At 39.1% G+C, this 24,582-nt stretch overlaps 1 long non-coding RNA gene across 1 annotated transcript; it reads right to left on the minus strand.

Annotated features, from left to right (window-relative positions):
- Positions 1 to 9,969: 9,969 nt before the first annotated feature.
- Positions 9,970 to 21,996, minus strand: LOC143693454 (uncharacterized). The gene is made up of 3 exons (XR_013181149.1): positions 21,818 to 21,996; positions 14,467 to 14,658; positions 9,970 to 10,773 (listed from the first exon to the last, which is right to left on the minus strand). It is a non-coding gene; the product is annotated as an uncharacterized LOC143693454 (long non-coding RNA).
- Between the last annotated feature and the right edge of the window lie 2,586 nt (positions 21,997 to 24,582).

The following is a 24,582-nucleotide window of genomic DNA, read 5'->3' on the forward strand; positions in this document are numbered from 1 at the left end:
CAAGCTGTTGCCTTGGTCACAACCGTAGTTTCATCTTGCAGGCAGACAAACTCCTCTTTTTAGCATTTCCCTGACACCTGTTCTCTTCTCCTGACATTGCTCTGAAGCTTGTGGGGGCAGTTTGCTTCAGAAAGTGGCATCTGCCCCTGCCACCAAGGCTCCCACTTCTGACAATGCCAGGCTGAAATCCTTGCTCAGGAACACGAGAGAGAGCTGTTCCCTTTCTCCTACTGGTCAGCAAGTAGAGTTTCTGCAGCAAAAGGTTCAGACCAAGAGCAGCAGTTCCTCCTTAATCACAAGGATGACCATCAGTTCCCTATCCTACTTGTTCTTCAGCAATCTTTTGTAGATTTTCAGTTGCATTTTCATTAACAGAACCAAAATGCATTCACAAGTCTCTCATTCATCTCTCCTTTTTCAGTCTTCTTTCTCCACTTTCTCCTCCTAGCCATTGCTGAGCTGCTTTTCAAAGTTTACTTTTAAGGTAATCATACAGCTCCAGCAAGACTACTAAGATAACAAGAACATATATATGCACATTCAGTTTGCTGCTTACTGAGGAAGGTTTGTGGGGATGCTGTTGTTTTAAGCCCAGCTGGAGATCAACCATCACACAGGTGCTCATCCAATAATCCCTTTCTTCCCTCCCCACCCCAGTGGAATTGGGAGGAGAATCAAAGTTCAACCTGTATATTGAGATAAGGACAGTTTAATAACTTAAAATAAAGGAAAATATAACAATAATGTTAAATAATAATAATGATGATAATAAAAGGAAGAAATCAAGTGCTGCAAAATACAGTTGCACACCACCGGCTGACAAATGTCAGACCCCACTTCCTGAACACAGATTAGCCTCTTCCAGGTAAATTTCCCTAGTTCATATACTAGGCATGATGCTCCATGGTGTGGAACATCACTTTGGTCAGGGTCACCTGTCCCAGCTATGCTTCCTCCCAGTTTGTTTTGCATCTGTCCTCACTGGCACACCATGAGAAAAGGAAAAAAAAATGTCCTTGAGTTAGGATAAAAAAAACTTAGCAAAAAACCAAAAACATCAGTGTGTTATCTACACCATTCTCATTCCAAATCTAAAACATAGCATTGTGACAGCAACTAAGTAGAAATTAACTCTAGCCTAGTTGACAACCAGGACAGGGGAGATAATAATATGCCTTTTAAGGGAAATTAACACAGTTACAAAAATTACAGTAGGTGTTGGGCATCTAGTTCTCTCTCTGAGCTGCTGTTCAGGTTACATAGTACTGATGATTTAATATTAGGAGAAACTACAGGGTTTTACTATTATTCTTTGTTCCACACATAATACTTTAACAGACAATCAGTAATGGCCTTTCCCATCTCCCAAGGAGTATATAGTCAAAGATAATTTATGTTTCACAGAAAGAATCTCTTTTGTTCCTTGTCTTGTTTCCTTTCTCTCTAATCTGCTATGATCTATTAGCACAAAAGAGAATTAATGGTGCAATTTAGGCTTTAAGCCTTCCTTTCATAAATTCTTAATTGAATGTGAATTTCAGAATTTCAGGAATGCAGGAAATGCAGATTGAGGATTTTCATCTCTAAGCTTTAGGTAGAAATTTCTCAGGCCGATCTGCAAATAGTGCAAGTCAATACAGTTACGAAGTGAAGTCTGCATGGAGTTATGTAAATTTACACAAGATACGCAGGTTTGTTTGGTTTGCTGTTTTGTTTGGTTTGGGTTTTTGTTTTGTTTTGTTGGGGGGTTTTGTTTGTTGGTTTGTGGGTTTTTTTTGTTTTTGTTTTTTTTTTTTGGTCTCCTTTCCTATTTGTAGTGTAATCTGTATGTTCTACAAGTTTCAAAAGTGACTTATCTTTGAAATTTTGTGGGCAATGACAAACACTCATTTATACAAATGATCCAGGGGGTTCACTCATTTGCCAGCCAAGGATATGGTTTTATTCTGATACTACAAGAGTCCATTAAGTGGGTCTTTGATGGTATTTTGGGCCCAGTTTGATGTCATATTCTAGCAGTGCTGTGGCTTTTGCTTTTTCATGATGTGGAAAGCAGGAACAAAGTCAGCATTAGGAACAGGAAGGTAATCAGAACCTATACATGAAAGTGACACAGGAATTTTCTGATTGATAAAAAAGAGGGAAAATCAGGGAAAATCTGTCACTTTTACATCTTCTCCTTATTCTGTTTTTCATCAGTGTTCCATTTCCTTCACCTACTTCTTTTGCCTCCCAATGCTTTTCACTTACGTTCTCTCTTTCTTCAAATATGGAAAGGTAATGGAGACTGACGTGCTACCTGCAACCACGGTTCATTGTTCTGGTGTGCTCTGCCCTTGTCCCACACTGGTCTGTTTCAAATCCTGTCTGTTCCACGTGTCCTTTGAGGACCCACTCATGGATGTCCTAGTTGTATGACCATTAACTGTGTTAATAAAAATCCACATTTATAAATGAGTAAACAAGGATTAAAGGGTCTTATCTTCACTAATTCAGGTGATGATGACCTCCTGTAGCTTTGGAATGATCCCAGCTCATGGGTTTTGGTGCCTGCCCTACCCAAGGTTCAGCTTCTCATTGGGATGAGCTCCAGGGGCATACAAAATTTTCTACTGAGTACTACTCAGCACTCAGTGGTAAACAATTGTGCAGGCTAGAAATGAGCCATGATGTTCCCTAAAGCCTGTCAGTGTATTCCAATGGAGTGTAGGAATCAGTTTGGAAGATGTCCTACAGTGTGTTCTCATCCCTCAGAATTGCCATTGTCCCTGTGGAATAGTGGCAGTGCCTTCCCTTTGACAGCTCTTTGCTGCTTCATCTCATCTGTGCCTGTCTACTGTCAGAGACTGAACTGCCATAGTGTAGGTGTGTGCTGCAATGGGAAATGGTCAGCTCTGTTCCCAGTCACTCCTAGTGATCCTGAGCTGAGTACAACCACAGAGAAACACAGAGCTTTTTGTGGCTCTTCATATTTTAATATACTTTGGTTTAGTTTTTTCAAAAGTCTGCAAATGGCAAAGACATGGAGAAAATACTGTTCATTTTAATATCAGGACACCTGTTCTAACACCAGTGTCTTTCTTTGCTTTACCAAATCTTTTACTTTGCTTTCTTCACACTTCCTAATACAATGCCCAATTGCAAATTAATTACTTGATATGTGTGTTGAATAAAGTAGGTGTCTTTGGAAACACTGGATGTTACAAAACAATTAAGATAGTAGCATAGATACAGAAAGTGTAAAAGCAGCAAGAAAACTATGTTTGGCATTTGCTGGTTTTCAAATTTTTGATTTGGCAATTGATGCTGAGGAGTTCTTTCACTGTGAGGGTTTGAATTGAGCATCGTTTCCTCCACTGCATTAGTAGGAGGCAATAGAAAGCCTGGCAACACATCAGGGCATATCAATGTCTGAACTTGAGCTTTCCAAATAAGCTGCTGCGACTTGATGCAAAGAACTAACCCAAGGAGGAGTTGTCACCCTGCACCAGGCTGGGCTGCTGGGCCACCTGCTCCCTGAGAGTGTTCCTGGTGCCCTGCTCTGCTGCCTCACCCGAGCTGAGCTTTGTTTGCTGCCTCTGTGGACCCTCAGGGAGACTGGAACGTTTCTGTCCATCCCCTCTTCGGCACGAGCTGGACTCACAATGCAAATATGATAACTGGATTTTTCTGTTAATATTATGTACCAGCTAAACCTGTAAAGAATTTTACAGGGTGTTTCCTGAGCCCAGCAGGAGTTTCTCCAGAAAATGTCCCCAAAATATTTTTTAACAGAAAATGCTAGGCAATTTATTTTTATGAGCTTTAACCATAATTTTCAGTAAGAAATTTACTGTAAATAAATGGAGTTTTCCTAGTGTAAAACTGAGCACAGTGGCAAGTTAGATGCATCTGTGCAGCAATTCATAACTGATGTATTAGATTTTCTCTTTCAGAAGAAATATACTTGCAATTTAAACTAAAACAAACCAGTAAATATTCTTGTCTAAGTCTGAAACTTAGAGCTATTCTTCCTCCAGGATCTGTAACTCAAACCATTTGGCACATATGAATAATAACTTTTATGCCTTTAATTTTCACTTTTCAGCTATTCAATTTTTAAGATATTTACACCTAAACTTACGGCAACAGGCTTATCTGAATTGGTTGCACCTGGTTGCACATGACACAGTTAAAAAGATCATGACTATGGCATTGGACTGACAAAAGTTCCTATCAAGCATTTCCACAAATGCTAAACTCATCCTTTCTAGTGCTGTGACTCACCCCGTCATCTTGCCTCGAGCAAAGGCAGAAAGATAAACATTCAGTTGCCTCCTGAAGGACAGTATTTATCATTGCTAACATCAAGCTAAAACAGATTTTTCATCTCTTTTCTTTCTATTTCACAAAAATTAGGTGCTATCTTTTAACTGTGGAGGTGGTATTGGAGACAATGTCCTACCTCCTAGTCATTAAAGATCAATACATTAAAATATTTGGATTTTTGTACTTGTAATCACTATATATAAAATACATGCCTCTACAGACTCTGTCTGGATAACAGTCTTTTTATAGAAAGTCATCCCTCCTGCTCCCTGACAGCAGGCTAGTCAAGTTGTGATATTTAAAAAGTGGTAAATAAAGATTAAATTTTATTTAACAAGATTGGATGTCTTTTACTTCACAACAGAAGTATGTGAAATTAGGGACTTGAAATTACAATTTCAATCAAAATTACAGTGTCAGTACTGTGAAGTTATAATCACCATAAGAGCAATTGTTGCATATATCCTATTATAGAGGAGAATGCCTGAACCAATTAATAGAAGAAAAGTGTTAAGTTGAAGAATCAGAGCTTCTGCTATGAAGATCAAACCAATAAAATGTTCTTACTTCCTCTGTGTACTTACAGATTGCATGGAAGTTTGAACACAATACGAACCCAATTGATCCTGTGAAACATCCAGATAATAAAGTTACTTGGTCATTACCAAAGCAGGTCAGGCTTCAGCCAGAAACCTCATCCACTCTCTCCAGTCATCCATTCCCCAAAGGTCTTTTTTGATGAATTTTACTGGTTTTTTTTGCTTCAAGCTAAAGCTGAGTCTTTGTACTGCCAGGTTCTCACCATGCCATGAGCGTTGCCAAGTCAGCCATGGAGCTCACCACACAGCAATCTCTGCTGATGTTTTGTGTGAGATATCTAATTGGTTTTGTTTATTTTATGCTGTGAGAATTACAGAAAAAAAACAACAGCCCACTGCTCAGTGTTTGCTGCCTCCTCTTCCCAAGAGGCACCTAGATTAAATTCTTTTAGAAGCTCAAAGTACAATTTTAATAACATCTTGCAGCTAAAGAAACTCCTCAGTTAGCTGCAGAGCAGTGACTCTTTATCAGTCCCACTCCCTCTTGCTGCTCTAGCTTTTGGCAAGATCACTATCTTCCTGAAGTGATGAAAGACAATATTAAGTACATACATCAAAATGAAAGACATGGTAAGTCGTTTTTTATCTTAGTGTTTATTAAGGCTGTTCATCCATGATTTATTAAGAGTGGTGCTTTTAATTGATAGTAGTGAAAATAAGTCTCTGTCATAATAGATCATATCAATATCTCCTTGTATCCAAGACTAAAACCCAAACCCCTGTTATTTACTTCTTATAAGGAGTACTGTGCTTCATGATTTCATATGGAAAGCTAGTATTTTAGGTTTTACTTCTAGGCTAGAGTGGCAGTTCAGAAATATGGGGTGATAATTCAGATACACTGGTACAATTAGAAGCCAATTAAAAATTTATGAATTAGGCAGGCTGGTGAGAGAATGCTAGGAGAAAGAGTGAGAAATAATTATCAGGCAGATATGCAGAGAAGCAGGTAGAAGTCAGTAGTCTGGACCTTCACAATATTACAAGAGCAGTTTCAGCTCTTTCTGGTAACACTTCTCCTGTTTTCCTCTCAGATGTTAAGTCCAGAATTTGTCAGTAAGGATCGTGCAGTGAGAATATGGCTTGCGGGGGAAAAGTGCCTTGAAAAACATCCAAGGTCCAGGGTACTCAGGAGTGCACAGATTTGTTTTGGCATCCAAACTGCCATCACTTAAACTTCAGAGCAGTGGACCTGTGTTTCATACTTGCAAACTTCTCACTTTTACAGAAGTGTGTAAAATAACCCGGTTATTTCCTGTGCCCAAAACCCACATGTGCTTAACTTTGTCAGTGTCCAGCCTTTGATAACAGTTGGCTAACTTAATCTTTGTGGTAAGACTAAGGCAATTCACATGGATCTACTGAACCTTTGGGTAAAATGCTGAAAGTACCACCTGTTCCCTGGAAGCTCAGGGCACATTCATACCTCCCACTCAAAGAAAGTTAGGTGATTTCACATAGGTTGGCTGTAAACACTAATTTGGTTATTCCCATTTTTATCACTTCCATACTACCCTGCCACTGATGTCAGTCAGCTTCTGACATGTTTCTGGCTGCTCCCTTGGAGGCTGGCACTTGCTTTTATATTCACACAGAGAAGGACTTCTTTGCAGGCATTACCATGGGATTTGTTTGGTACATGAAAATGCAGGAATGCAGCAAGAGGCAAACTCCAAAAAGTGATTCAACTTCAAGGAGAAGCAATCTGCATTACCCTGGATGACTTTTCTTTGCCCCAGTTGATACTTAAGATCCACATTTATCTTGAAGCAGATTTCTGTCCTATTACTCAGTTCTTTCTAAGTTATAATTTCACCCTAAGAGGAGTGACTATATAGTTGCCAAGGAAAGTAACCTGTTCTCAGGCGTAGAACAAACAGGATTAGAAGGGACTGTCAAGATCTGATTAGTAAGGTTCTTAGAAATGACTCTGCCCGAATTAAGGTGCAAACAAGACCACATGTCTGTGACAATAGTATGGGTTTTATTTGATAGTGAATCTGAGAGAGAGAGAGAGAGAGAGAGGGAGGGAGAGAGAAAGAAATAGAAAAGAGGTGGGGGCGACAGAAAGAGAGTAACAGGGATGTAATAAGGAAATTATCACCACTCTGTGGAACCCCATGATGTTCCATTGATCCTCTCCAGCTGGTCTTCTTGGTGTTGAAGTTCCCCCCAAAAAGCTCAGAATCTGATGGGTTAATGCACCCTCAGGCCAGGTAGGAAAATCCATGCACCTCCCTGGGGGGAATTTGCTGTTGTCTCTTACAACAGACTCTGGGTTTGCTGCATCACGTGCAGTCCTGTGGTCCAAGGCTTCAGGAATGATGCTGGGGAGCACTTTGGGGGGCCTTGGTGGATTAAGGCACCCCCTCAGCTGCCTCTCACATGAATGCCCCGTGGATGTGGCCTTCCTGGGGTTGGGGGTTCCATAGCCAGTTTGCAGTAAGGGAGGATGGGCTCACTGCCCCTGAGCAGAGGTTACAACACACCTACATTTCCTCTCCCCTACCTTGTCTGGGAGGGAAAATTGTGCAAACCTGCTCCCAGCAAAGGGGTCTGTGGGCTATGGCCTCCCCCACTCTGAAGCAAACCAAAGATGATTCTTAGCACAACAGCTGGGTTTGGATCACATTCTTTTCCTTGTTTACTTGTTTGTTTCAGGTGATTTTAGAATGGGTTTTCCCTTTATCTGATCTCAGCAGTTTGACGTTCAGTCCAAAGTCCCCATCAGGTATCTTCAGGGAGGCTTCTTTGGTTGTAGCTTCTTTATACAGCTTTTGTTATAATGAGCAAAACTCCATATCAATGTTTGAAGCATGAATTATTTCAGCCTCTGACAACATTCTCAGGCACTAAGTCTGCTACCTTGCTATCACAGAAAACTACATCTCAAAGACAGGAGTTCAGTGTAGCAAAGGGGGCACAGTCCTGCTGAAGGCTTTATCTGTGTCACTGTCTTAGAAAGGCTGACTGGTTTCTAGTGCACTTCTGTCATCAATAAAATGAGTTAAAATATTTGGCAGTGGAGCTACTGTTGCAGTATCTTTTTCCAGAAGCAAAGGTTGTGCCTTTGGTTATCCAATAGGTGCAAAGGCACCAGCCAAATTTCTGAGTGCTTTCCTCCCAGTGACTTAGTCCTTTCTGGCACACTAAGACCCAGCCTTGTGCTGGGCTTAGGCCCTCCTTCCTAAGCATTAACCTCCAAGTTTGGTTACCCTGCAGATGAAACTCAGCTTGGCTGGTGGCATCAGGCACTCTCTGAGCTTTTCATGCTGTAGGTGCATGCTTGGTTACAACTCTAAGTATCAGCACAAGATCTCTGGTCCTGCTGCTGCTACTGGCAGACATTGCAGGTAAAACTGCCTTGCCTTCTGCAATTTGTGCTTAGTTTAATCTTTTTGACACAATAACCCAATTATTGTCTTTAATTAACACTAGCTTCTGATCACTAGTTTTGGCATTAAAAAAAATACAAGCAAACATTTAAACAGAAAGTTTTTCTTTCCCAGGCTCATCTTCAGCCAAACATCTTCTCTCATCCTCACATCAAATTCCCTTATTTTCACTGTGGTTACACTCAGGCTTTCCCAATGCCTTCTGTGAAGAGATAGGGAGTATAGGTTGTTTGGATTGTGTGTGTATTGGTTTTTCCTGCTAACTTCTGCTTCTTACTAGCTTTCTTCTACCCTGTTGTGGCTCACCAATGACTCAGTCCCTTGGAGATGTCCTTGTCCTGGCATCTCTCACACTGGTGTCGGAGCAGGCTGGATCCATTATGTGCATCCCTGCAGTTCCTATCCTCTCCTTCCAAACAGGACACCTGCAGACCCTGCTGCCCAAACCTGTTATACCCTGAGGAGGTAATTCCAGAACAACACAGCCCTAAGGGGAACATTTTCTCTTCTCCCTAAGTCATAACTCTGTTGGTGTCTAATTCATTTCTTGAAAAGCATAGCTTTTTAACTTTAGTTGTTATCCACCCTTCCAGATGTTCAGCTGGGACTTGAATCAAATGAAAGAGGAGGAAATTTACAGCAAATCCCAAAACTGTGTTTTGGCCACATCTCAGTGCTACAGGTAACTCTTTTAAGTTTTCACACACAGTAGTATCTTAGTCATTAGCCAATTTCCATGTCTAATATTTAAAGCAGGTACTTATGGTAACTTCATGGTGACTGCTTATTAAGATTGGCCCTTAATAAACTGGTAGGGAGGACCCAGTGGGGAACACTGCAATGAGTAAATGTTTTTAAGAATAGGTGCTTATGACAGGTATTTCCAATAAGAGTTGATAGTTCACAGAATCCTTGTGGCTTTAAATAAATTGATTGAAGCATGTGTCACAGCCAAGCTTGGAAAAGAAAATTCCCCAAAGAGCAGAAAATATATATTTATGAAAATTTTATGCTGACAGAAACAGCCCATGGATTGCCATGCCATTTCCCCTTTCAAATTTTCAGCCTTTAAAATAAATGTATTTACATATCTTGCCTTTTACCAGTGATTTCTTATACAGATTGACAATAAGACACAACTCACATGTCCCTTTCTGTCTTTTCTTTGCTTTTGCATTTCATTTTGCCATTGTGTTTGAAGTGCAATAATATACACTGGCATAGATTCTGTTTTCTGTTACTTTTGATTACTCACCAAATCATTCCGGAGAGTTCGTTGGGCTTTTTTCCTAATTATTTGGTTTGATCTCTGCTTGGGGAATAGGGCATTCTTTGCTGTGCTGTCCTGAAAATAATTGCATTTGCAGTGATTGTTTTCTAATAACAGTTCCGTGGAATAAGTGCTTTGAGGCTATATCTGGCTTTATTTATGAGAACAAAAGAATTCTGCCCAAATAATAATTGAGTAAGGACTTTGTGTGTTGGTTCACTATTTGTAAAATATTTATACACCCCATGACAGCTACTACATATCTTCACTTCTCCAGTACAATAAAGAACAAGTATCATGTCAAACCAACTGTTACAACATTGTCATCCAATCTGGCAGCAGAGTGCCTTGGTATGGACATGAGGCTCTCCAGATATTCATGAGAGCTGATGGCCCAGACAGAGCACAAAAATCTGCAGCAAATATCATTCTGTAAGATAATATTTTGCTGTTTTTTTTTTTAAATTGTAATAACAGGCCAAGGTGATTGTGACATTTTTGGCAACACTGAAAAACTATTTGCTTTGCCCAAAGTATTCTCATTTATTTTATACTGGGAATATTCAGGCTGATGGAAAGGTAATGAGAAAGGATGACAGTGTTTTAACTGGGTTCTCAGCATGTATTTGGGTTTTGAATAATACCTAGTGATTATGTGGCATTCATTCAAAGTGTTCCACAGGTTTGTGCCTAGGTATCCTGCAGTGCCACTCTTCGTGACTTTCATTTTGAGCAGAGTTCATAATAGTTCAGACAAAGGCTTTCCACTGATATTAGTGGTGGATCTGAGCAAATAATTCCTGCACAGAACCTAAGACACTATCATCCTCCAGCTCCTCTTTATTCTTGTGCTACAATTAACATTCAAAGTAATATTTTCCGTGGTATAATTTTCATTTCTAATTTACACTTTGTGGGATATTGAATATTTCAATACATGCTTTTTCCAAGTTTTCTCTTCTCAGCTGCATAAATCTAACACAGAAGCTCTATCCTTAATTATTTATGCTATTCCAGTGCAATTCCTTTAACATATCTTGTGGGTTTAATTTTGCTTTTTATACTCTATAACCTGTAAGAGTACAGTTCTTTTAAAAGTTGCTTCAAAAAATAGTTTTTGCTTCTTTGAGAAGTCAGGAATCAAGTATATACTTAGAATTATATCTGGAGAATTATCATTCTGAAGAACCATTTTGACAAGCTGTGAAATAAATGAAACAAATTAGTAAACATCAGTTATCCTTGAATACAGAAAATAAACCAAATGGAAACAGAGCTTCCAGAACTCTGTTCTTCAGGTGTCAATTAGTTAATTATTATTATTATTTGTCAAACAAAAACTCATTGTCAATGCAATATATTGATCATTATTTTGACATCTGCTAAATTATCTGCCTGCATATACACATTTCAGAGAAGTTATATTGATTAATGTGTCATCAGCACTCTTTATTAAGATGCAGTGGCTTGTTCAGACTATCAGAAACCCAGAAAAAATTATAAATTTGGATATCATTAAGGTTAAATAGCCGTAGTTTCTGTCTTTTCCTCTCCCCTCTTAAAAAATCTGGCCATTCCTTTTATTTTGCTATACTGACTTTTACATGTTCCTCTCTCCTTTCTCCCTTCATAAATCTATTTTTTCATCAGCCAGTAGGGAGTTATATTCTGTAATGAGAAATTTGCTGCTTTTGGTCCTTTTATAAGGTAACTGTGATTAATTTTCATGGGTATCATACAAAAAGGAAGAGAACAGAATTTATCCCCAATTTTAGGGACACAACAATTAATGCTTAGGTACAATTAAATGCTTAGGTATACCTTACTCAAGTAAACCTTCCAGTGACATAATTTAGTAAAAAATAGATCAACCAAACAAAGTGGAAGACTGTGAGGATTGAATTCATTGCTAGATACTTTTCCTGACATCACTTAGTCCTGCAGTGGTCAGATCCTTGCTGGTAATGACCTATTGATATTCATGAACATCTTGGGGTTGGGCCCCAAACAGTGAAAAATGTGATTGCAAATTCCCTTAAAGGCAGGAAAAGTCTTTGTTGCCTTATCTGGCAGTTTTCCTTTAGTTATCAGTCCAACATGGACCTGAGATCATAAACTCAGCCATTTTTAGCTCCTAACTCCAGTCATAACCCACAAAGAATCCACAGGATTAAAAGCAATCTTTTTTTACTGCTTCCTCATCTGTTTTATAAGCTATCCTGTCAAGAGAGGTTTAAACCATGTATTATAGAGAATTTGTAATGATTTCATATGGGTTTGTTCTTTATTTTAGATGAAGTAAAAGATGTAAAAGTCGATTAAAATATCAAACTTCTCTTGCCTTTTCTTTAGTTTCCTTGCCATTTTGGAACATTCCGTGGGTTACTGTGGTAGTAATTTGCATTTTCAGACTTCCCCATAAAGAAGTACCCAGTGAGGGACATTTTCTTTATCTGAAGATGTTATATATTTTTTATATGCGTCACCAAACTTAAAAAAAAATCCTCAGTACATTAATATTTTTGTAGCAGGGTATATGAAGGTATGAACTTTGCCTAAGAAGGCTCTGGTTTGAACAGTATGATATGGAAGTGGAACAATGCTCTGTTGTCAGGAATGGCTAAGTGTAAATATATCTCCCCAAATATCTCACTTACTGCAAAAAATTATGAAAGAGTTCAGTTCTACACTCAAAATGGTCTCAGAAAAGAAAATAGGGCTTGAAATCTGAAGAAATATAGAGAAAAACACTAATCCAGAAGACGATTGATACTGAAACATGCTGAAGAAGCAGACATGCTCTTTCATGTACCTTACCTTTTCTGTTGTTGAATATTGTAATATATTCAGCAAATATTCCTGATAGGGTTTGATCATCTCTGTCTGATCAATGACTCTTCTCTGAATAATTTATTCAAATATTAATGACAAACCAGATGAAATAAGTTATGGGTTCAGTATTTTTTCCGTGTAGTCACTGGCTCTAAAAGCTATTACAGGCTTTAATTCATAATACATACTGTTCTATATATAACAATTTAACAAGCACCATGAATTATGGAAATACAATTTTATCAAAGGTGACATTGTAAACCTCAAAAATTAGTCTCCAGCAGTTCAGAGAGACACAAATATTACAAAATAGAGTGATAGCCCCATAATTCAAAGCACACTTACATTTTAATTAATACTAAGATTTGGTGTAACAGTAAATCTTTCTTCTTCACTACATAGCCTTATTTGTCCTCTTTCTACTTCAAGCCCTCTCTGTATAATCACTTCTGTTCCTCCCAATCCTGGTGCTTTCCCCAGCTCCCACTGCACCCTCTCAGTAGACACCAGTGTGCATCAGAGCTAATCTCCATCTAAGAAAAAGGCTAAAATTCTTGCTTATAAGGCAAGGGAGTTGTCCTGCTGAAGCCAATGGGACAACAGCACATCTTGACCAGTGCTCAAGGACTTGGAGACTGCCCAAGGGGGTGGATGCCAGAGGGATCCTATTGCCCTGACTCTTTCCATGTCTCTTTCACACACTGTGCATGCACTAGATTCCCAACGTTACTTAATTGTATGCTGTTTTTTACAGAAAAGGGAGAGAAACTGTTCTCCCCTACCCTTCACACTGGCAGTTGTTTTTCAGTAAGTCTGTCTAATTTTAACTTTGACTAATAAATATATGATTTGAAAAATAGAAGGTAGCTGGTTTTGCTGCTACAAAAAAGATTATTTTCTTCCCCCCTAAATAATTGTACTTTTTTGAATACCTGTCATTTTACTTCTTACTGTTCAGGAAATTTTCCAGCCTCAGGTTTTGAGTGTTTACATTGTCATTGCTCTCACAGAATGGTGAACAAAGATTGGAAAAGAAATCCTGTGTCCTGAAGCACACTAGCTTAAAAGGAGAACCCAGTTCCACCCCCTAAAATACATCCATCTTGAACAGATCAAGAAAAGCACTTTGACATTACTGACTTCTGAAAACTTGCATTGAACCCCCTCCTCCCCTCTCCCTGTGTAGATTTTTTTCCCCCCGAATTTGGGTTTTCCACTATTTTTTGATGGAAATTTTGAGGCACAAAAATGAGAAGGAATATGCCCAGTTGTGTTTGGTACTCTCTAATTTTTCTCCTCCTTCCCTTTTCCCTGCCCTTTAAGCTCCATGCTTGCTTCAGCCTCTCTTTCTCTGCATACTGAGGCCAAACATGTTGAGGAATCAGCTTGTGGTCCCTTGACCACAGTTACAGAGTCCCAGGTGCAGGAGAAATTTCTTCCCATACTTAAAGAGTCACTACAATTTTGCTTCAAAAGAAAGGACTGTCTAGAGGTCTAGAACTGCCAGAACATTTTAATTCTGTTTAGAAAATGTGTTCTGTGTACTCTGGGTTTAACCACTAGCTGGAGTACTGCAGATACTGTGATGTGACTACCTCTCTTGTTTTTCCCCCAGCTCATGTTATAAAAGACTGTATGTAGTTAGTGCTGTTACTTTGAGAGTGTGTCAAGTTGGCAAAAATAGCATCTCAGGTTTCTGTCCTTTGTAGCTTTCTAGTTAGGAGTATCCCTCTTCTACCAGCAGATTTTAACAGAACTCAAGCTACTCTATGAGTCACAGACTCTTAATATGATTCAGCTTCCAGATTAATAAAATTACTCTCTCTAATGAAGGTTATCTTCTCTTTCATTCATCAGTATTTTGATTTTGCTTCCAAAGTGCACTTTGGAAAGTGTCACACGTTTTCTTCTTGCCTCTTCTAAAGAAATTATATATTTTCTTTAAAAAAAATCTGAGCTCTGCCAAAGCACTGAACATTGTAGGTAAATGTAAAGATAAAACAGTTTAGGTGATGCTGTCTGGATCTGAGAGAAGGTGATATTCTGATCTAGTTGGACCTACCTTGAATGCTTGGAAACAGGTGACTTCTCAAGGTGTTTCACAAACTGAGCTACTCCATGAGTCTATGATACTCTTCCCTACTGAGAAAACTGCTTCTTCTCAATGATGCCAGTCATCTTGGGGCTGGTTCCTGGGACTCCATGAACTCAGCTTTTTTTCATTCTGGATGAAGCTCACAGATACAGCATCACTCTGCATTTGAAATACATAAAAAGCAGATACTACTTTGTTTAAAGCACATGAAAACAGTTCTTTGTACCACAAATACAAGAGAATATGAATAAGATTTCTTGCATTTGTGATGTAAAAGATTAAATGAACAGTGTCTCATTTTCTGAAGAACAAGATCCAGTAAATTGAACAGGAGCAATGCCATCTGAAAGGACAAGAAGATGTGTATGTCTGTTTCAGGGCTCTGGAAGCGTTTTATCAATTCCTCTAGCCTGCCTTTTCTCTGTCACAGCAGGAAAGACTTCAGAGAGGAATACCAGAGCAAACAGATATACAAACCCTTAATGACAGCAGTGGGTCTTATTACTACAATACACTCCAGAAATGTTATTCCCACCTTTAGCTGTTTGTGGTGGTTGACATTTTAAAAAATAGTCAGAAGGGAGGGTGTTGTGCTTTGTGATATCAAAGTTCATCAGCACCAGGCACTGTGAGAGTAGATTCCAGCTGCAAGTGTGTGAACTTTAATTCGTGTGAAGCTGTTTTATCTTCTAAAAGAGGTTTTTCCCCTTCATGTGCCTTTTCTCAACTTTTTAAAAAGCCCCTTTTGTGTCATCTGAAATGCAATTTCACAAATGGACTGCCAGGATACATTGAATCCTAAGACTGTTCCACCCAGAAAAGCAAAATTAGAGAAGAATATTCACCCCTAAAGCACCTATTCTGCCATAGAAAGATTTTTGTGGCAGCTCTCTTTTATCTTACTGTACTTTTAAAATAGAATGCTGAGTTATTTTCTTAAAAGCCTGAGAAAGCTCTCAGGCATTTTAACCTTCTTGACAAGGTAATGTCTGTTGCCATTTCCATGTGTTTTGAGTGATGGCTTGTGTACCATCCAGTTGTGGGTGGGGCACTTGAGAGAAAGCCAGCACTACAGGACTGTCTGTCCCTGTAAACCTTCACCTCAGCTTCTGGCAAGGCAATCCTACCTGGCTTGCCCAAACACTGAGAGCTACAGTGCAGGGGTTGAATTGTAATGTACCTCTTGACAAAAATGAGGGGGCTCCAGTTTTTATGAGAGCCATGAGACATTGCAATGTTATCATCAAATCATATCATTAACATTGTCAGAAAAAGGGCTCACCTCCCTGCCAAAAACCTGAACTCATTGAAGTCCAAACAAATACCCCTACCCCACCCTTCTGTTGAAATATTTAAGCCTTAGCAACATTTCAGTTGTTGAAAAGTTCAGGAATGGAAACAAGTACTTTTTTCCAAAAAACAATGCTATTGCAAATAAATAAAGACTTACTATTAAATTGAGACTATTGAGACCAGAGTATGGTTAGACTCCTCAGAGCCCCTTCTCAAGCAGAGACTTACCAGCCATTTGTGTTTAAAAAGTCTGTGTTAAATGCCTCAGTCCAAGACCCAGAAAGCTCTGAAGGGACAGAGAGGAAGTTTCTTTCAACTTAGAAAGTTTATTAAAATCTTGTATTCACAAGGACAAAATCCAGTTTAGGCAAGTATAAATGTGTTGTCTGCCACAATCAGCAGATTTCTTAAATTGGGCTGTTCTTAAAAGCAATGCAAACACTTTCAGGGTGGGTGTAGGTTAAAAGAACCTGGCCATGGGGTCCTCAAGCTCACATTGCTTCTTTTAAGTGCAGTCACGATTTAGGGATAGAAATCCTTGAAGGCAATGACTTCAGAGCCAGAATGAGAAAGAAGATATTGGACCTTTACAGACACAAAAGGATTTACTGTAAAGGATTATTGCTTAGAAGTTCATTGTCATAGGCTGTAAACAGGTCCAACAGCATTAGGCTGTGGTCACAGCTGATTCCTCAGATCAGTCTAATGGGAGCAGACAGCAGTAAAGCTATATGGCCATAATGCCCTCTAAGCCTGGATCCAAGTAGAGAGCAAAGAGGAGGAGCAGAAGTGTGACATTTGTATAAACACTAAATTAGAAGAAATGTTAAATATTAAGCTAAATCCATAAAAAAAAAAAAGTAAAAAAGTAATTTAGGAGATTTTCAGTTCAGTTAAGAACTCTTCAAATTACTCTATTAATGTTAAATTGGGGTGAAAATAGGTCTAATACATAGTAATGAAGCTGAAATTTAGCCTGCAGAGTTAAATGGGCAAGCCCGTTATTCCGTGTTAGTGTGAGTGGAAATCAGAAGGGACAAAGGGTGGATAGACAAAATGATAGCATTGGCAGACAAAAGCTGTGGCAAGCTGTTCACCAGATATTCAGTCTCTGCTGAGCAAACTCATCACTGGCTTGCTCTGAAAAGCTCACAAATTCCTTGCCTTTCACCTTTTGGACAGAATGAAAGATATGCTGGCTGGCTGCCAACTGCTAATTCAAGTGCTTTATTGGGGAGTACGACAGTAATGTAGCCAGGGAGAGACAAGGAGTTTGTGTGGATCCAGAAGAGAGTCTTTATGTTTTTCCTAGGGATTTCTCAGTTGACCCTGACTAATTTCCTCTTACTGGATTTGCACCCCTAGAAACCTTTCTTGGAAGAACGTTTGCTCACCAGAGGAAACTGTCCATACCATCACAGGTTGGAGAGACAGTCGCTGAAGGGAAGAAAATCAATCTTTGCTGACCAATGGAAATTCATGAAAACTTCTCTGAAGCCTTGAAAAAACCTGTCTTTTTAGCACAGCAATGTACACAGTCATCCTCATCCATCCTCATCCTAGAGAACATGGAAGGGTTTTCCGAGCATTTGGCTAGGTTTTTCTTATTCTTCCTCAGCCCCTTGTACTGCCCAATGCCAGCATTTAATTGAGATAAGAAGAGACAATTTTTCCCATAGGGAATCATCCCCAAAGTTGAATCCAAACAAAGTAGTTCCTGAGTGACAGCCTGGAGCCATGGCAGTGCTGTGTGGCAGAAGGAAGTGCCAGTGATTGGCTGCATGGACCAGCAAGGGAAGCAGAGGGGACAAAAGGATGCAAGCACTGCCTCTTGCTTGTGCCTGAGGACAGAGGGAGGGAGAGAGCTTCAGACCCTCTGAAGAGGCTATGAGGGGCCTGGGGCTAAGTGTCTACTGTTTGAAAGTACTTAATTTTGTTCCATGTTTTTAATGCTGAGGGTGCCGGTGGGAGGTGTGCTCTTTGAGTTCTGTTTCTGCTTTGAACACAATGCAAAATTCACATCCCCTGGTATAAAACTCTGCCTTTGCTCTTCCTCCACCTTCCTGTCCTCAGTTACTTGCAGTCCATGGTCTGATCAAATTATAGAACACATAAAAATAAACCTTCTGTTCAAGTGGCAAACCAGCCAGACTTAGGTTTTGATTTAATGTAGACTATGTCTTTTGTTAAGAAATTATTTTATGTATTCCTTTTTATGTTGCTATCCTGATTTGGGTATCTGAACAGGTTATCCAAGTTATTAAAATGTTATTTTCCTTCCAAAGTTTATGCCTCCATCCTATACTTGCATCAATGTACTGTATTTTCCAGACCATGTATTTAGAAGTGAAAAAATATGACTATTAAATGTGTATGACCTTTACCATCCACAAACATATTAGGCTCATGTGTGGCATTTGAAAAGAGTTATTTGGTCTGCACTGACAACTGTGTAGGGGACTGTTAAGTCAACAGTGCAGTATTGATGGAAAAGAAAACTTAATAATATTAAAAACCATTTCTGATAGGAAGAGCAGATAGCAACTCAGTCTCATTGAGATCATAGCTTATGCTTTTGTGCTCCCTGAAGTGATGTTTGAGAGCTGCAATCTCCTATCTTTGTTTTCCAATCCAAGAAGGAAGAATAATCAGAGAAAATAACAGGTCAGAAAACAGGAGGAACCTCTCCAGGAACCTTTAAATACCTGTATTTAATAAATACCTGTATATACATGCATGCACACCTGCACAGTTTTAGATTTGTTTTAAATACCCAAATGCAAATCATTGGGAGTGTGTGTGTGTGTGTGTGTGTGTGTGTGTGTGTGTGTGTGTGTGAATTAAATGTGCTAGGTAAAAAATATCACAATGATAATGCACATTTAAAAAAAAATCTTCTGCTCATATGATCATTAAGGTGATACTTTTAGCAGAACTGTAGGCTGTCACATCTCTTGAATTGCATAAATAGTTCTCATGTCAAAGGTGAGTTTCAGAGACAGGCAGTCCTTTTAGTCAGAATTCCTAGGGAAAAAGGTGCAGTTCCTCAAGTACATGTAACAACAGGCTTTTTTTCAAATCCATCATCCCCCATTTCACAGAGGCAGATAGATGTCTCAGACATGATAATTACTGGCAAGGCTGTTCAAGGTGAGGGGCTGCTAAGAAGAGAGGCAGCTCCTGCTGCTTTCCCTGGGGCAGGACAGAGCACTCAGCACTCCTCCAGGCTGCCCAGCTCAGCAGCCCTGACCCTGCCTGCAGCAGTGTCTGGGGGCCCATGGCACACACACATTCCCAGCTGGTGGGTGGCAGAGTTACTCAGGGGCTGGGGACAATGTCTAGGGGTAGCCAAGGGGAATGTGTAGAAGATGTAGAGTGCTTGCCAAGGCAGCTAGAAGGGGTGTGGGGGGCATAGGAGAGTGGGGAGGAAGATCTCTGCTCTAGTGGTCAACTCACACTGTTTGCCTTCTTACCAAATAACATTTCCTCCATTATTCTCACTACCCTACTACTCCATGATAATTTTTTACAGCTACCTGAGCAGTTCCTTATCTAAGATATGTGGTTTATCTTTTGTTCTGACAGAACCCAGCCATTTTTCCTCACCTGATTTTCTAAGCAGAGGATATGGCTGAGCACATTTGTGTTTGCCTTCATCTCCTCTGTAACTGTAAAACTTCATGGCTGACCTCATTTAAGGGTGGAGGAAGAAAGGAAACCTCAAAAATGCTAAATTCTTATATCTTAAATGAAATTTAGCTGCAGGTGAGAAGAGGGATCTCTTTAATACTCTGACCAAGGAAAGGGACTACATGTCACATCCTCAGAAAGGGGAAATCTGTAAGTTAATGAAGGAGACTTTATCACTGTCTTTGCTGCAGAAAAATTACAGTAGAAACCCCAGTCCAGCCTGAGATACCAACCTCGACTGAACCCTGTATTCTGACAGAGGGTTTCTTCCCAAAAGGTGAGACTGGGGAGACACAGTTTACTACAGAGGAGAATATACAGTGTGTTTTCTTTCTCAGAACGCTTTTTTTACTTTCTTATTTTTTCTCCCTTCATTTGAAATGAATCATTCAATCTGTGTCACTCTTCCACATTAGATTGTACCAGTTTGATTTTGTTTGATGCAGGGGAGAGGGGAAGCAGTGATGGGATGTGACATGCACTTTATCTTGAGTATTATTTGTCTCTACAAGCCTGCGGTGAGATAAAACCTCAGAAAGGCCCATCGTAAAGGACAGTCATTACTTTGTAAGTGCTTACGCAAATGTGTTGGAAGATTACATTTGGAAAAAAGCTTTTCAGGCTGTCACAGGCTCCACACACATTTTCTCTTTGAAAGCCAAGTTAATCAGAGCACACTGACAGACGGGTGGGGATGATGCAAATTTACCAGTTAGAGGCTTGGTGACTGATAGACACAACACATAATACATGAGAAGGAGCAATATGTGAGAACACTTTCCCTAGATTTACAGTATTTTGGCTAGAGATAAGAGTATAATTCCAGATTTATTATTAAGTCACCTTGTAGAGTATATTATTTCGGTGTTACTTTATTTTATTGAACAAGTCAGAAAGTGTTCCTCACTTTAAGAGAGTAATGAGTTTATAGGTTTGGGCAGAGAGGAGAGAGGGCACTGCTCTTTTCTTAGGAAGTGTCAAAATCCCAGGTAGACCACAGGACTCAATATCACCACTCTGCAATGACTGAGAAATTGTCTTGGAGAAACTAGAGGACAAAATCAAATGGGTGCATATTTATGAAAGCATAAAATCTGACATTTCCTATTTAACCACAAATCTGCAACAGAACTAAGCATGGTAGAAGGAAGGGACTCTGTAGGAGTAGCATAAGTAGATCTGCACTCTAAGAGTTCATGAAAGCCACTTGTAGTGGTATTTATGGTGTGTTACACCATTTGCAGCATTTTATCTGAACATTCATTGTTTTTCTAAAGAACGATGAAAGTGCTTCCTTCTGACTTTAATTCAAAACTATTAAGAACTTGATATCAAGTGCTACATATAATAGCCTTGATGTTTAATGTTGAATAATTTCTAAAAAGTCCTGAAATTCTGGAAGATTGGGCAGTGGTTCAACAATGAGATATACTGAGGCAGATATAAAATCGTAAAACACAGCAGTAAGTTGTTTTTCTTATTTCATGTTATACCTACACTTTGTATTTCAGGCCTTTAATTTCCTAGTGAGTCCCAGTAGCATATTCACTTTTCTCCCTAGGAAGATTTCAGCACTCTAGTATTTTTTTTTCGTATGTTTCCACTTTGCAAAGGACATCTATTTAGTCAAGCAGTAAAAAAAAATTATACCATACAAGAGGGCTGACATCCAACCAGAGAACTCTAAATAACAAACACTTGAAGTACTCACGATACTCAAGCTCAGATATGTTTGGAAAAAGCTCTTCATCAGCCAAAAAATAAAAGCCATGATAAATTCACAGATAATTCTCCAAGAGATAAAGGGTCAAATCTGATGAATGAATTGTTCATGAGGGCCGTTTTGATGAGCTATAATTATGTGAGCAAAATCCCATCATCTTTTGTCTCCTGATTGCATGATAACCACATAAAAGGAAGAGAATAGCAAGGAGATTAAGTTCTCGCAGTAAGTAAGAGATGTTGCATTGATTCTAAGTTGTTGCTAGGTAAATAATTAAACCATGATTTCACTGTTGATTTTATTTGTCTGCTGTGTGTAAAAGGTTACTTAGATGCATCAGTGAAAAATTAATTAATATATTTCTGGCACTGCTCAAATAATGGAAATCCATGGAAATAAAATTACTGTAGTGGTTTGAAACCACTCATTAATGATCCGCCTCAGCTTCAAAAATGCCTCAGTAGTCTAATGGTTCTGACAGCTCAAACCATCTTTCTTTTTCTTTTGAAGTCTTCACCACAGTTGCTGCAATAAATAGATACCTATGAATGGATGATGTAGCTTAACCAACCATATTTGATGTGTTGAGGTTTACCAAGGCTGTATACTCACTTTGTGTAGTCTTGGTCTCCCACCTGGCCGAGCCCTTGCCTGTGTAGATCCAAAGCATTAGCTGTGCTCATGCAGTGCACCAAGGGAAGGGTAACGCTGAGCACACTGAGGATGGCACACAGTGGTTATCAGTGAAAGCTTTCCTTTCCCACAATGAAACTTTGCTGCAATGTGGCAGGTACCTGCGAACTGCAGGAAAAGACAAAAGGCAGTGAAGGTCTGAATGATGAAGCGTCTGAGTAATTAGCATGGTAAAACCTGAGGCACATTTGTTCGCACCACATCCGTGCTAATTGCCCATTTACCAGGCTAATTTAACATCAGTTATTTCTGGGTTCATTCCATCATCAGTATATTTCTCTCGTAACTAGGCTACTGTAATTTCAACATCAACAGTGTTTTGACTTACATTCACTTGTAACCCTTAAATATCCACAGGGGAGCTCAATTTGCTGTGAGTTTTACTGTTTAAATATCTTATATATAAAAGCTGGGGAATTTGCATTTCAGATACCAACATGCCCATTTCAAGCACACATGATATAGTAACTCCTGATCACCATGTGGTCACTGAATGCAGTTTTGACAGTTCTGTTTTCTGCAGATTTCATACTATTTCATTTCCCCCAAAATTCAGTCATTCAAAAATGTTGCCCAGTCATTAAAGTGATTAATTTCTTTTGTGCATTTGAATGATTGTGGTAAATAAGAATTAGAAAGGACAAATGATAATGTGTATTGTGAAATAGAACTTGATTTGCAAGATTAACTAATTGATCTGGTTTGTCCTTTCCAATTTTAATGTGTTGGCTTCTGTGATAGTTATAGACACTCATATTTTTCATTATCTACCAATAAAAGCTAAAAAACATATTGTTGTTTCTCTTCCTGTAAAGATTTTGTAGGATACTAAGTTTCGTTTTTACTTTTGGGAAAAGATGAATGTTGCCTTTCACATTTATGAAAGCAAATGAGACATTTGTAGTGGTTTTGACACTAAAACATTATGCTTTTATTTCCAGCTATGAATGGAAATCTTAGCTATCCTGAAAACATAAAAACAAGTAGACACTGGTGGATTTCCTGGTAGTTGTCTGAGAGAAAAATGACTTACCAAATGGTGTCCAAACTGTTTGGACTCACTTGGCATCATAACTGCTCTGGGGATTTTGGGACATAAGCAAATGTACAGGGTCCCAACATAGTATAAACATGATAGGTTTTGTTATTGATAGTTTTCAGTGTTGGATCTATGCATGATTGCAAAACTTTTTATAGTAATCAGTGATAAGTGAGAAATACCACATGTACATGCTTAATATTATCTACTAAGAATGAGGATGTGTATTTGTCACTTGTATGCTTAAAACTGATGAGGTGAAAAACACAGAAGAGATCAAAAAATGGATCCAGATAGTTTACTTACATGTCAGGCGTGGTATATCCTCCCTCAAGACAAAACTTAGAAATACACAGTGCAGCTGCTGCCTTTCTCTGGAGACACCAGAAATCCATGGTGTTTGGTGTTCTGCTTGCAGAGAGCTATGAAATCTTAAGCACTCACCAGTAAGGGGACACTGAGCTGTCTGCCTGGAGACCATGGGGAAAAAAAGCGCCTGGCTCATCCTAAAGTAGCTTTTCTATCCGTGAGGACAAAGGATGGGGGAGTTTGTTGCACCTCCTCTGAAACTTTGGTTGGAGGTAGGTTTTGTCACTGTTTCCCACAAGTCTTGTCTAAGACTTGTCACACCTGGTGGGATTCAGAAGGTACTTATCCCTGCAATTTCCATTTGTAACCGTAGTGGGTTTAAGGGGTTTTACCTATCAAACAGGGTCTTAAAACACATGTGAGACTGGAATTACAGCCCAAAGCTTCTTCAGAAGAGACCCCAGGCAACTGTGAATGTATTATAGCAAATGGAGTTTTAACAGAAAAAAATGGAAGGTACATGCAAAGAAGTCTTTTGCTTGGCAGTGGAGCACTGTCTTGGCAGCTGGAAGTCACTGCTTGTCAGCTGAATTTTTGGAAGTTTTAGGTGTGTAACCAGTCCCTGGTACATGCAAGAGGAATGTTCTTAACTCCTCAGCAGAAGAGTACAGAAAGGAAATGTCACGGTTACAATGCCCAGCTGCATTTTATAAAAAATTAATGGGTTTTCTGTCTAGCTCCAGCTTCAAGAGGTGAATCTTGAAGACAAGAAGATGAGTTTTGTTCTGTAGATCTGTGTTCATTTATAATTTCCTGGTGGTGGCTCCTCAGCCATCAACATGCTAAGTGTGTTCCCTTGAAGTAAGATATCTATCAGATATGAGGAGAGTGGACAGCCCAGCAGAGAGCAAAGTACTTTGCTGGGAGTCATTCTATTTAGTGGATGGAGGACACTAGCCCAAAATTTCTATGCTTTATGGAAAACAGTGTACATAGATTTCTTTCAAAAAGAGTCAAAACCTGGATAGTTCCCTTTTGTCATTTCCTCAAAAGTTTGAAATAGGAGAGTAAAACATGGAAGCAATTAAAGCCACTGACAGATATTTTTGAACCATAGTCTTACCTGCTTTTTTAATTCCCTGCCCCAAATTTTCCAGAAAATGAGATGTTTAACTATAAAATTAAAAATTGAATATAGAACAATCTTCAGAAAAACAAACATGGGAGGACCAGTTGGTAATTCCTCCGTAAAAAGAGCCTGAAAAGTAGAAACCAAGAAAGTTACAACCTTTTTCCATGTTAACATTATCATCAATACACCACAAAAATGAGAAAT

The sequence above is a fragment of the Agelaius phoeniceus genome, chromosome 2, assembly GCF_051311805.1.
Source record: "Agelaius phoeniceus isolate bAgePho1 chromosome 2, bAgePho1.hap1, whole genome shotgun sequence".
Classification (NCBI taxonomy): Eukaryota; Metazoa; Chordata; class Aves; order Passeriformes; family Icteridae; genus Agelaius; species Agelaius phoeniceus.